Here is a 14,410-nt window from a genome sequence, read left to right on the forward strand (position 1 = left end):
TAGTTTATTAGTGTATAAGAAAGTGAGGGAAATGATGAGAAAAAGAGTTATCTATATGTATTTCATTGGTATATTAATATATCGTGTTGTATTTGGTGCTAGAAAGATTGGGAACTATTTAGGTTTTTTAAAATTTCTGTGTAAACGTATTTTAAGTGTCGTTAAATTTGTTGCATATACTTTTTTATTCATTTATTTATCAAATTGATTCAACATTAAATTTCTTCTGTCAGATCAGTTTGGTGTATAAGTCAGGAGTGTCAATGGGATGGCAATCAGGTGTGAGTTTTGGTGGCCCAAACATAAACTGGATTCTTCACTACCAAAGCCTGGTATGCACCACACACATTTGTGAATGCATGCCATGTATCCATCAAAGGAGAGTTCTGGGGACTGACGAAAAAGAGTTTTCAATTGTCTTCAGGCTAGAATTCATTCTAAAACAATTTCTAAAGACTTTGGCCTTCACCAATCAATTTTCGGGCAGTTAATGTACAAAGGAGAAATCTAAATATAATTGTTACCCTCCCACGAGTGTTTGTCCAACAACAACCACAGCAAGAGTGAGGCGTATAATATTTTGAGATCATAAAGAACACCAGGATGATGTCAAAGGATCTGCAGGCTTCTCTCGTACTGGCCAATGTCCGTGTTCATGAGTGCACCATCAAAGCAAATACTAAACAAGAACAGTGGGCCTGATTCAGAGCCGGACGCTATTTGCGCTCACTCGTTCAGAAAAAAGGACCAGATATTTAAATTGAGCGTTCACTCTTTGCGGTCTGTTGACGCCTCTATGTCTGAACGAGCGAACGAAATATGCGCTCGCTATTTTTTTAAAATCGCCCCCTGGCTGCTCGCATCCTACGTCATCTCCGCTATTTATTAGATTAATCGAGTACATCGAAAGGCGTATGAACTGCTTGCAGTGCTTGTGGTAGCATTTTCCTACCGCAATCATGCGAGCAGTTCAGGCTAAAAGACAACCAAGTGACGTGGTCGATGACGCTGCTTTGTTAATTATGCACACCCTTAAAACGCCCGTTTTGAACGTTTGGCACGCCTGCGTTCGGATCTCCACTCCCCGTTTTCAAGCACCTTCCCCTGTTACCACCCACAAACGCCTCATTCTGTCACTCAAATTAGCAGGCATTCGCTATTTTGCGAGCACACAATTTCCGACCGCAATGACTGGTTCGCGCATGCGTATTACAACCCATACGCATGCGCAGTTGTGCAAACATCGCTCGGAGCGAACGAGCGGCCGCTTACGAGCGGCTCTGAATCAGGCCCAGTGTGCATGGGAGGATGACGAGGACAAGAAGAACATTGCTGTCCACAAAGTTTGCTAAAGACCACCTGGATGAGCCAAAGGACTACTGGAAGAATGATCTGTGGACTAATGAGTCTAAAATAGAACTTATTGACTTAATTGAGAAACTTTATATTTGGAGAAACCCAAACACTGCATTCCAACATCGGAACCTCATCCCATCCATGAAACACGGTGGTGGCAGTATTGTAGTTTGAGGCTGTTTTGCTGCCACGGGACCATGATAGCTAGCTATCATTAATGGAACTATGTATTCTGGATTGTACCAGCAAATTGTACAGCAGAATGTTATTCCTCCAAGTTGGTGTGTGGAACTGATCAGTTGATCAGTTCCACACATTGATTTGGAGGAATTTAGGCCAATTCCGCCCATTATGCTAATGCCGTCCATAGCTGTCCATAGCTTAGCTCAGCATAGGGACGCTCACTGCTGCCTTCTCATATCCGTCCAATGACGTGCAACAGCGTAAACATCTGTACTGTCAATGCACATTGGGCAGTCACACAACATGTGGGTCAAGACATGCAGAGAGCTCTCATACTGGCTAATTTATGCACGTCCATGAAGTTGCGTTTAAACGGTCAGACCCGCTTGCAATTTTCTACCACCCCATTACAACCCCCAAATGCTGACTGCCTGTCACTCACTTTGCGAGTGATCCCTATGTACGAGAGTAATCGCACTGCAATCGCTGCGTGTGCACAGTGCAGCGTTCTCACATGCACAATAGCAAACAATTTTAACATGTTGTAAGTTTTCAAGCCAAACTATTTTTCTTAAATCTTTTCTTTCTTCTGTTTTATGACTGTTTTTGTAGTCATGTGACTCCAGCATTCAATTTGCATAAATCAGCTTCTGTCAACAGCCTACACAAATTACCCAAGCTCCTCTCTATCCACGCACTTACTAATTCAGCTCATACCACAATAAATCCATAAAATATTCCTAGTCACCTAAAGTATCTGAATTCATTGCAAGTGTAATGTATTCAGGGAGGAAGGCTTCCTTGTTGGAAGTACATTATCATCCATTACAGCAGATAAAATATCCCATAGTTCAAAGTGTTAAGCGCTGTCATAAACACGGGTAGAAGAGAAAACTGGAAGTAATATACAGACTGCAGAGGTGCACTGTACACAAAATGTTATAACTTATCAACATGTTTCCACCTTAAGTCATAATCAAAGAGTCATTTTTCCAAGAGTAGAAGTAAACTGCAATAAAATATCACCAATGGCCTTTATTCATTAAGGAGGTGTGAATGGTCAAATCAAATGTACGCTAAAACATTTTCTAAGTACATTTTGGCAACGTGAGTGTTGTGACAGCGTACCGGACTGATAGAAAATACTGCCTTAATTATTCAGCATTACAGCTAAATCCTTTTCAGAAGCATGTTGTAACCTTATGGATGGCAGATTTTAAAGAAGCAGTACAATAATTGTGACCTAGGAGCCATGGTCATTGTGTCCTCTACATGTCTAGCTGATAGTAAAGGACACCCATGGGGCATATGTAATAGCCTGCAAGTTGCAGGCAGCCACGAGATGTCCACAATTTAGCTTTAATGTGGCAATTTTTTAAGAGGCAAAACCAGATTTAAATCTAAGGACTAAGGTCCTGATTCAAACCCGATGGTTGCGTACAACTCAGATTGTTGGAGATCTGAGCATGTACAGGGTCTGTACTGCACCTGTGCAAGTCTCTTTCTACGACTACGGACCCAATGCCCCTAAGCTGCAGAATGGTTGACACACTGCGGTGGTTTGGGGGCGGGAAATGGGCGGTGACGGCCAGCGCGTCACTCCCATTTTCTGGAAGTAGCTCCTTACTAACATAGCAAACTGCTGCAAAAGGATTGAAAAAGAACGTAATGAACACATTTTGCATTATATTTGTTACTTTAGGGTATTTTATTAAGTAGGACACTTTCTTTGATATACAGATGGAACAATATTCTTTTAGCATAGTGGGATAATGAGGTTAGAGGATGCCTACTTTCACCACTGTGGGTTGTGCAGCACAGCTGCTGCCACCACAGGACTACGAACTAGGAAGATGTATTAAAGAATATGGGTGCAGGGTGTATGCTGAGGGCCTCACTGGACTCAGGGGGCCATGTACACGGAATGGGTATGAAGTCCCAGCAGCTGAATAGCCGCCGGTTCATATCCCGATGCCGGCAGCCCAAAGGGAGAAGATCCCGACAGGGCAGGTAAGTACTCTATCCCTACCCCTTTCCCCCCATAACCCTTCCTTAGTGGTGCCTAACCCTAACCTCCCCCCTAGTGCCTAACCCTAACCTCCCCCCTAGTGCCTAACCCAAACCTCCCCCCTAGTGCCTAACACTAACCTCCCCCCGGGGGTGCCTAACCCCTCCTTACTGTACCCTAAACCAAGCCTTCCTGGGGGGTACCTAACCTTTGCCTCCCCCCTAGTGCCTAATCCTAACCTCCCCCCTAGTGCCTAACCCTAACCTCCCCGCTAGTGCCTAACCCTTTCTTCCCCCCGGGGGTGCCTAACCTTAACCCCTCCTTACTGTACCCTAAACCAAGCCCTCCTGGGGGGTACCTAACCCTAGCCTCCCCCCAGGGGTGCCTAACCCTAACCCGCCCCCTAGGGGCTAACACCCCTAGGGGCTAACACTAAGGGCTCCCGGACTTACTTCATTCGGTCCGGCGGTCCGGCATCGGGATTAAGATAGGCGGCTGTATCTCCAATGGGGTCCATAGGAACAGATTCCCCCAACATTTTTGCAGAAAGGTTGAGCATGTCTTTCCAAAAGGGTTGGAGTGTAGGGAATTGCCCCCAAATATGAAACGGATTACCAGAATCACTGGAACATCGCCAACAAATATTAGGCACACCGATCCCCATCTTAGACTGGGTATCTGGGCATCTGTGCCAACGGGTCAGCAACTAGTTACGCCCCTGATAACCGGTAAGGTGTGTCAGTGACAGACAGCATTTTGGGCACTTATGACAATTGACCTTAGTGCCAGGTCTAATATGACATAAATAGTATGTGACTACAATAAGAAGCAAGGATGCCGCCACACATAGCACCTGCAAAAGATCTGTCAAAACCAACAAATATGTATTCAGATGTACCGGGTCACCCTCCAAATAGCAGCAGATATCTCCATCTTCAGACGGCGTCAGCCTCTGCAGCCAGTCAGGCAATGGCAATGGCCGCCTCACATGCATGGTCAGCAGACCACGCATACACAGCAGCACTGCGGAGTCCCATAGGAGAAATGAAGTGATTGCATTAGCGATCACTTCACTTCTTACACATCGCAGGGCCGGGCTCCTTTCACAGCCTCTGTCCCTGCATGTGTCTTTTGTTACGTTTTGGCTGTATATAAATTCTTATATAATTTAAAAATGTAATTATCAGGTCTAAAACACGATAATTGATAAATATGCCCCTTAATATAAAAAGCAACAAGATCTTAATCAGCATTTGTTATACACCAGTTCACTCCCAGCATAAAGCTTTAGAACTCTCATTGCCTAGTCAGGACTATAGAGACAGTTATACTGTAAGAATAGCTTTTTGTAACCAGTCTCTGAATATGACTTTTTCTCTTTTGGAAGAGTAGCCAAAGACAACATCGTGGGGCTTATTCATCATCAGGTGCCGTAAGCTGTCCCTGCGATTAGTAGCGCAGCTACAGATGTAGCTGCGTTACTTCCTCTCCCCTGTCAGTGCATCTACCCATGCGTGACCCCAGGTCCCACATGTGCAAAGCCACCAGGGAGGTAGTGAGGAGGCAGAGGAGGGATCCACTCGGATCCCTCTTCGCATCCCTGGGACTCCTTCCCATAAGAAGGAGCGGGGATCTGAGAATAAGCCCCAACTGAAGTTTGCTGAATATCAGGTGGTCCTATTTGGACCCCTGATGATAAATGGCCCGGTAATCTAAACATGCGGAATCTAGAGTCACCGCATGGTTACCGGGCCATTTATCGTTTGATGAATAGGCCCCTTAAGAATTATTATTTTTCTGTAATAACATTGCTATTAGCTTTTTCATTTCGTGATAACTGTCCTTTAAGCAAAAAGCCACAATCCCGGTAATATAATCACCTTGCTTGGAGAATTCACCAGGAGCAAATCAGACCCTAGCAGCCGCGGATTCTACCCTCTTGCATGAGAGGGTCTGCCACTGATGGGCCGAATGGCTGGTTCCTGACACCTGTGCATTAGATCTGGCAGGCACCGGGAACAACGCAGAAGCAGCAGCGCGCATTTGCATAATACCGGCTTCTAGGGACTGCATAGACTGCAGCTCCTAGAAGCCACGTAGGGCTGCCCGAAAGGCAGAGCAGCGGCTTCCACTGGAAGCCGCTCTCTGCTAATTGCAGCCTGGACTGGCAGTCCAAGGGGGAGAAGACACCTCCTCCTGCAACTGTCTATCCTGTGTGTGACTGGCAGGTAGCGCTTCCAATAGGAAACCACCTCCGGTCACAGTGTAGCCACTGCAGTCACGGACTGCAACTGGCTCACTGAAGTGGCGGATTTTACTTGGTGGGCTGCTACCCTGCAGCCTCTAGGTAACTGACACTGGATACTAATCTGTATAGTAAGCAAGATAACTATAGATGCATATGTGTATTGATTTATCTGGCTCATGTGCTAATATTCTATTAGCAAGAAGTTGAAAACTGCATCATACCTTTGGACATGGGTATTTCTTCAGAAACATGAGCCTATTAGCACTCTCTGCGCACCTCCCCTCCTGCTGGCACATGCACTTCGAAGACTCTACCACTGTGCCAGTGTCTACTGTGCATATTATTTTCTCCAAGAAAATCCCGCCAGCACCATTTTACTGATGATTTCTGCAGTGATGGCAGAAAGGTGAGTATAGTCACTGGGAGAGGGTGAGCAGTGTGGGCCGCCCGGGGGCCTGTGTGCACTGCACACCCTGCACCCATTATAGATACGCCCCTACTTTTGTATCAGCTTTTTTTTTATGCATCTTTAACGTAAGACTTCTTATAGCTGGATAGGCTGTACAGTGGAGGGAAGGCGCAGACAAGTTTCAGCCACTGGCTTAACTATAAAAGGAGCAGGGGATGCGGCCCGGTGGATTGTGGGCCCCCGTTGGCCCAACAACCAACCCACTGCACCGTATAGGCTTTTTTAAAAATTTAAATTTGTAACTTTTATCCTTTTTTAAAACTTAGCGGCTTGCGGGCAGTGGCAGTCATGCGGCCGGGGAGATATGGGTAGGAAGGGGTTACAAGGACTGTGTGGTCACTCACTGTGCTTCCACCAGCCGCACCACCGCAGAGCAAATGGTCTTGCGAGATGATGACATCATCATCTCACAAGTCTCTCTCTTCACCATGCTCCGGGAGGATGTACTGTGGTGCAGCAGCAGTCAGCAGTCAGGCGCAAGGCTCAAGTCATCAGAGCAGAGTTTGAGAGAAGACTCTGTGAGTGACAATATGGTGCAGCAGCTGCTGCTGAAAATTATTTATAATTTCTTCATAAATATAATATGCCCATTTTGCGTGTGTATGTATATATTGTGTGCGATTGTGTGCATGTGTATATATAATTATATATATATATATATATATATATATTATTATTATTGAATTGAGGTGTTTCAATCAGACCCGTTGCCACAGGTGTATAAAATCAAGCACCTAGCCTAGTCTCCATTTGCAAACATTTGTGGTACAAAATGGGTCATTCTGAAGAGCTCAGTGATTTCAAGCGTGGTACTGTGATAGGAAGCGTGGTCCTGTGATAGGAAGCATGGTCCTGTGATAGGAAGCGTGGTCCTGTGATAGGAAGCGTGGTCCTGTGATAGGAAGCGTGGTCCTGTGAAAGGAAGCGTGGTCCTGTGATAGGAAGCGTGGTACTGTGATAGGAAGCGTGGTACTGTGATAGGAAGCGTGGTCCTGTGAAAGGAAGCGTGGTCCTGTGATAGGAAGCGTGGTACTGTGATAGGAAGCGTGGTACTGTGATAGGAAGCGTGGTACTGTGATAGGAAGCGTGGTCCTGTGATAGGAAGCGTGGTACTGTGATAGGATGTCACCTTTGCAATAAGATGGTTTGTGAAATTTCATCCCTGCTGGATATTCTACGGTCAACTGTAAGTAATATTATTAAAAAGTGGAAGCGTTTAGAAACAACAGCAACTCAGCCTCGTAGCGGAAGACCACGTAAAATCACAGAGCGGGGTCAACGACTGCTAACTAAGGCGCATGGTGCGCAAAAGTTGCCAATGCTCTGTTGATTCCATAGCTGAAGAGTTACAAACTTCCACTGGCATTAATGTAAGCACAAAAAATGTGCGGCGGTAGCTTAGTGGAATGGGTTTCCATGGCCGAGTAGCTGCATGCAAACCTCCCATCACCAAGTCCAATGCCAAGCGTCGGATGGAGTGGTGTAAAGCACACTGACACTGGACTGTGGGGCAGTGGAAACGTGTTCTGTGTAGTGAAGATTCATGTCTCTCTGTTTGGCAGTCAGATGGGCGAGTCTGGGTTTGGCAGATTTGGTGGATGAGGAATAATGGTATGGCGCTGTTTTTCAGGGTTTGGGCTAGGGCCCTCATTCAGAGCCGTACGCTCTGAGCAGAGCGCACGCTCTGAATGAGGGCCGCCCTCCATGAAAATGGAGCGTCCTCCTGGACGCTCGTATAGCTGTGGGTCACCACCCACAGCCTATACGAGCGTGCATTTTGATGGCCGCGATGGTCGTGACCATCGCGACCATCGAAACTGCGAGCCGGAGCCTGCAGTTGAGGTTTTCAACCGCAAGCTCCGGAGTGATTTTGGCTCTATCAGAGCCAAAATCACTCCCACTGACATCACTAGAGATGTCAGTGGGCCGGCTTCTGACGGGAGGCGTTCCCGTGGGAACGCCCCCGTCAGGGAGGCACGCCCCCAGCACGCCCACCAAAGGGGGCGTGCTGTCAATCAACATCGACAGCACGCCCCCTTTGATCAGACACAACGAGCGAAGGACTTTCCTTCGCTCGTCGCGTCTGGCGCATGCGCACGACGGAGCTCCCTCCGTCGTGCGCATGCTCAGTGCATAACATCGACCCACTTGCGAGCGGACAGCCGCTCGCGAGTGGGTCTGAATCAGGCCGTAGGTCCCTTATCTCCAGTGAAGGCCAATCTTAATGCCTCAGCATACCAAAGGGCCTATTCATCATTACATAATTATCACTTGTGATATTTATGTTTTAAACTCACTGCGAGTTTAAACATTGTTTTGGAGGCATTCATCTTTACATACTTATCACTTATCATCATGCGTCTTTGAGAAAAGTATCATTTCTGAAAAGCTGCTTTTTTCAGCGTTTTGTAAAAATGATACTTTTCCCCTGCAGCTGAGGTGTCTATATGGACAACCTCACACTGTGCATGGGCTGATTACTCTGACCACACACTTGCAGTACAGTGAATTGTGTATTTAAAATATATATATATATATATATATATATATACACTTTAAATACACATTTCATTACACAGCAAGTGTGCCGTTATGAGGCCAGAGTGTGTGCTGTGCTGTTCAAGTCCCATCACTGTACTCCCCCCTGCCAGTGTCCTCACAGCTCTCTCCTAGCCTGCCAGTGTTTCATTCAGCATGCAGGCTGCGGGTACCAAGGACGCAAGGAAGAAGGGACTGAGGTGGTGCCAGAGAGCCGAAGACAGTGGGGAGGGATGATAATAGCCGGCGGGTTCCAAGCTCCTGTCTGTGGCTGCCGCTTGGTGTGTGCCGGCTGGAGGGAGTGTCCTGCAGGGTCTTCGTCCAGGTGAGATGCTGTGTGCAGTGGGGGATGAAGGCTGTGGGCAGGGGGTAGGGTGGGCACAGGTGAGCAGCAGACTCTGGGCACTCAGTGCACCCTTGGACCACCTGACTACCTGCCCGGCTGCACTTTGCTGGGCAGCAGGGAGGGGGGGGCAGCAGCAGCAGCCAGTGGAGTGTGCACTGAGCCGGAGGCAGCAGGGACACAGTTTGGAGGGAGATGAAAAGATCCCTCTGCTGCATAAGTTGTTGTGTAAACAGCAGTGAAGAGATTCGGGGGCTGTACGCCATCTCAGGGTGGTGTACAGCTTCACTGTCAAATTCCGAAAAAAAAAAGCATTTTCGGAACTTGATTTATGACATAATTTCTACATCCACATACTATAGTATGGAGACTGTGGAAATTATCAGGGCAGATTTGTAACCACGACATATGAGTGATATCTCCTGCGTTACAGCAACCAGCTTTTGTTTAAATTAAGTGATGATGAATAGCCCCTGAATCATAAAGCAAAGTTATCTGAAGATGGAAACCCCTATTTAAGCACCTTGACACCTACTGAAGAACAGTGCTATATAAATAACATTATTATTATTATTATTACTATTATTATTATTAATAATTTAAAATTATTTTACACTGTGAATTTCCCAAGACAATGACATTGTTAATAATAATAATTGAACTTGATAATTAAGTGAAAGGGGGACATAAACCTGTCAGGAGATGTATCAAGCCCTGGAGAGAGATAACATGGTTGTCCAAAGCAACCAATCAGCTTTCACTGTCATTTCAAATATTGTGCTAGATAAATGACAGAAGCTGATTGGTTGCTTTGGACTACTTCTCCACTTTATCTCTCTGCAAGGGGTTTATTTGCGAAGTTTACAATACGACACTTCTGCTCCTGTTTATACCCGATAATTAAAAGGGGTCTGATCTATTAAATATCGGGTATATGCACAAAAAGAAGTGTAGGTACAACTTGACACTTATTAAATAAACCCCCAATGCTGCTAAATATAGAGTATAAATGTGTCTAGCTGTTATATAGCTGCTCAGGAGCACCAGCAGCACAGTAGAGTAACAATCATATCAGTAGTAATTTGTGAACTCTGTGAAAGTAGTATTCAGTAAATAGAGACTCTGTCAATGAATACATAAAACATTTTTTTATTATTTGTTAAACAATTTATTATGCGGAATGATGCAGAAGTGTGAACTGGAGAGATGCAGGGAGCTAAGCTGGAGATATGCAGGGCCGTGAGCTGGAGAGACGCAGTCGTGTGAGCTGGGGAGACGCAGAGGTGTGAACTGGAGAAACACAGAAGTGTACGCTGGAAAGACGTGCCGTCCCTAGCTACTCTCGTAGCACCCAGTGTGGCTGTGCCTTGCCTGGGATGTGCCCGTCCTAGCTAGTCTTGGAGCACCCAGATTAGCCGCACCCTGCCTGGGACGTGCTGGCCTTAACTACTCTCGTAGTACCCTGTGTGGCTGCACCTTGCCTGGAACGCGCCGGCCCTAGCTAGTCTTGCAGCACAAAGAGTGGCCGCACCCTGTCTGAGATGCGCTTGCCTTAGCTACTCTCGTAGCACCCACTGTGGCTGCACCTTGCCTAATCTCGCAGCACCCAAAGTGGCCGCACCCTGCCTGGGACACACTGGCCTTAGCTTCTCTTGTAGCAACCAGTGTGGCTGCACCTTGCCTGGGACGTGCAGGCCCTAGCTAGTCTCATAGCACCCAGAGTGGCCACACCCTGCCTGGGATGTGCTGGCCTTAGCTACTCTCAAAGCACCCAGTGTGGCAGCACCTTGCCTGGGAAACACCGGCCCTAGCTAGTCTCACAGCACCCAGAGTGGAAGCACCCTGCCTGGGATGTGCTGGCCTTAGCTACTCTCGTAGCACACAGAGTGGCTGCACCTTGCCTGGGATGCGGCAGCCCTAGCTAGTCTCGCAGCACCCAGAGTGGCCGCACCCTGCCTGGGATGCGCTGGCCTTAGCTACTCTCGTAGCATCCAGTGTAGCTGCACCTTACCTGGGATGCGCCGGCCCTATCTAGTCTTGCAGCACCCTGCCTGGGAAACAATGGCCATAGCTACTCTCGTAGCACCCAGTGTGGCTGCACCTTGCCTGGGACTTGCCTGCCCTAGCTAGTCTCGCAGCACCCAGAGTGGCTGCACCCTGCCAGGGACGCACTGGCCTTAGCTACTCTCGTAGCACCCAGTGTGGCTGCACCTTGCCTGGGACGCGCCGGACCTAGCTAGTCTCACAGCACCCAGAGTGGCCACACCCTGCCTGGGACGCACTGGGCTTAGCTACTCTCGTAGCACCCAGTGTGGCTGCACCTTACCTTGGACGCGCCGAACCTAGCTAGTCTCGCAGCACCCAGAGTGGCCGCACCCTGCCTGGGACGTGCTGGCCTTAGCTACTCTCGTAGCACCCAATGTGGCTGCACCTTGCCTGAGACATGCCGGCCCTAGCTAGTCTCGCAGCATCCAGAGTAGCTGCACCCTGCCTGGGACACAATGGCCTTAGCTACTCTCGTAGCACCCAGTGTGGCTGCGCCTTGCCTGGGACTCACTGGCCCTAGCTAGTCTCGCAGCACCCAGAGTGGCTGCACCCTACATGGGACGCGCTCGCTTTAGCTACTCTTGTAGCACGCAGTGTGGCTGCACCTTGCCTGGGACGCGCCGGCCCTAGCTGGTATCGCAGCACCCACAGTGGCTGCACCCTGTCTGGGATGCACTGGCCTTAGCTACTCTCGTAGCACCCAGTTTGGCTGCACCTTGCCTGGGACGCGCCGGTCCTAGCTAGTCTTGCAGCACCCAGAGTGGCCGCACCTTCCCTGGGATGCGCTGGCTGTAGCTACTCTCGTAGCACCCAGTGTGGCTGCACCTTACCTGGGACGCGCCGGCCCTAGCTAGTCTCGCAGTACCCAGAGTGGCCGCACCCTGCCTGGGACGCAATGGCCATAGCTACTCTCGCAGCACCCAGTGTGGCTGCACCTTGCCTGGGACATTCCTGTCCTAGCTAGTTTCGCAGCACCCAGAGTGGCCGCACCCTGCCTGGGACGCACTGGCCTTAGCTACTCTCGTAGCACCCAGTGTGGCTGCAACTTGTCTGGGACGCGCCGGCCCTAGATGGTATCGCAGCACCCAGAGTGGCTGCACCCTGTCTGGGATGCACTGGCCTTAGCTACTCTCTTAGCACCCAGTTTGGCTGCACCTTGCCTGGGACGCGCAGGTCCTAGCTAGTCTCGCAGCACCCAGAGTGGCCACACCCTGCCTGCGATGCACTCGCCTTAGCTACTCTCGTAGCACCCAGTTTGGCTGCACCTTGCCTGGGACGCACCAGTCCTAGCTAGTCTCGCAGCACCCAGAGTGGCCGCACCTTCCCTGGGATGCGCTGGCTGTAGCTACTCTCGTAGCACCCAGTGTGGCTGCACCTTACCTAGGACGCGCCGGCCCTAGCTAGTCTCGCAGTACCCAGAGTGGCCGCACCCTGCCTGGGACGCAATGGCCATAGCTACTCTCGCAGCACCCAGTGTGGCTGCACCTTGCCAGGGACATTCCTGTCCTAGCTAGTTTTGCAGCACCCAGAGTGGCCGCACCCTGCCTGGGACGCACTGGCCTTAGCTACTCTCGTAGCACCCAGTGTGGCTGCAACTTGTCTGGGACGCGCTGGCCCTAGCTGGTATCGCAGCACCCAGAGTGGCTGCACCCTGTCTGGGATGCACTGGCCTTAACTACTCTCTTAGCACCCAGTTTGGCTGCACCTTGCCTGTGATGCGCAGGTCCTAGCTAGTCTCGCAGCACCCAGAGTGGCCACACCCTACCTGGGATGCACTGGCCTTAGCTACTCTCGTAGCACCCAGTGTCGCAGCACCTTACCTGGGACGCGCCGGCCCTAGCTAGTCTCACAGCACCCAGAGTGGCCGCACCCTGCCTGGGACGCAATGGCCATAGCTACTCTTGTAGCACCCAGTGTGGCTGCACCTTGCCTGGGACATTCCTGTCCTAGCTAGTTTCGCAGCACCCAGAGTGGCCACACCCTGCCTGGGACGCGCTGGCCTTTGCTACTTTCGTAGTACCCAGTGTGGCTGCACTTTACCCGGGACGCGCCGGCCCTAGCTAGTCTCGCAGCACCCAGAGTGGCCGCACCCTGCCTGGGATGCAATGGCCATAGCTACTCTCATAGCACCCAGTGTGGCTGCACCTTGCGTGGGACGTGCCTGCCCTAGCTAGTCTCGCAGCACCCAGAGTGTCCGCACCCTACCTGGAACACGCTGGTCTTAGCTACTCTCGTAGCAACTAGTGTGGCTGCCCCTTGCCTAGGACGCGCCGGACCTAGCTAGTCTCACAGCACCCAGAGTGGCCACAACCTGCCTGGGACGCACTGGCCTTAGCTACACTCGTAGCACACAGTGTGGCTGCACCTTGCCTGGGACATGCCGGCCCTAGCTAGTCTCGCAGCACCCAGAGTGGCCACACCCTGCCTGCGATGCACTCGCCTTAGCTACTCTCGTAGCACCCAGTTTGGCTGCACCTTACCTGGGACGCGCCGGTCCTAGCTAGTCTCACAGCACCCAGAGTGGCCACACTCTGCCTGGGATGAGCTGGCCTTAGCTACTCTCATAACACCCAGAGTGGCTGCACCTTACCTTGGACGCACCGGTCCTAGCTAGTCTCACAGCACCCAGAGTGGCCGCACCTGCCTGGGACGTGCTGGCCTTAGCAACTCTCATAGCACCCAGTTTGGCTGCACCTTACATGGGACGCGCCGGTCCTAGCGAGTCTCACAGCACCCAGAGTGGCCGCACCCTGCCTGGGATGTGCTGGCCTTAGCTACTCTCATAACACCCAGAGTGGCTGCAACTTGCCTGGGACGCGCCGGCTCTAGCTAGTCTCGCAGCACCCAGAGTGCTCACATCCTGCCTGGCATGCGCTGGCCTTAGCTACTTTCGTAGCACCCAGTGTGGCTGTACATTGCCTGGGACACCTCGACCCTAGCTAGTCTCGCAGCACCCAGAGTGGCCGCACCTGCCTGGGACGTGCTGGCCTTAGCAACTCTCGTAGCACCCAGTATGGCTGCACCTTGCCAGGGATGCGCCTGCCCTAGCTAGTCTCGCAGCACCGAGAGTGGTTGCACCCTGCCTGGGATGTGCTGGCCTTAGCTACTTTCGTAGCACCCAGTGTGGCTGCACCTTGCCTGGGACGTGCCTGCCCTAGCTAGTCTCGCAGCACCCAGAGTGGCTGCACCCTGCCTGAGACGCACTGGCCTTAGCTACTC

Source organism: Taudactylus pleione, unplaced genomic scaffold, assembly GCF_031769625.1.
Source record: "Taudactylus pleione unplaced genomic scaffold, aTauple2 ptg000380l, whole genome shotgun sequence".
Lineage (NCBI taxonomy): Eukaryota > Metazoa > Chordata > Amphibia > Anura > Myobatrachidae > Taudactylus > Taudactylus pleione.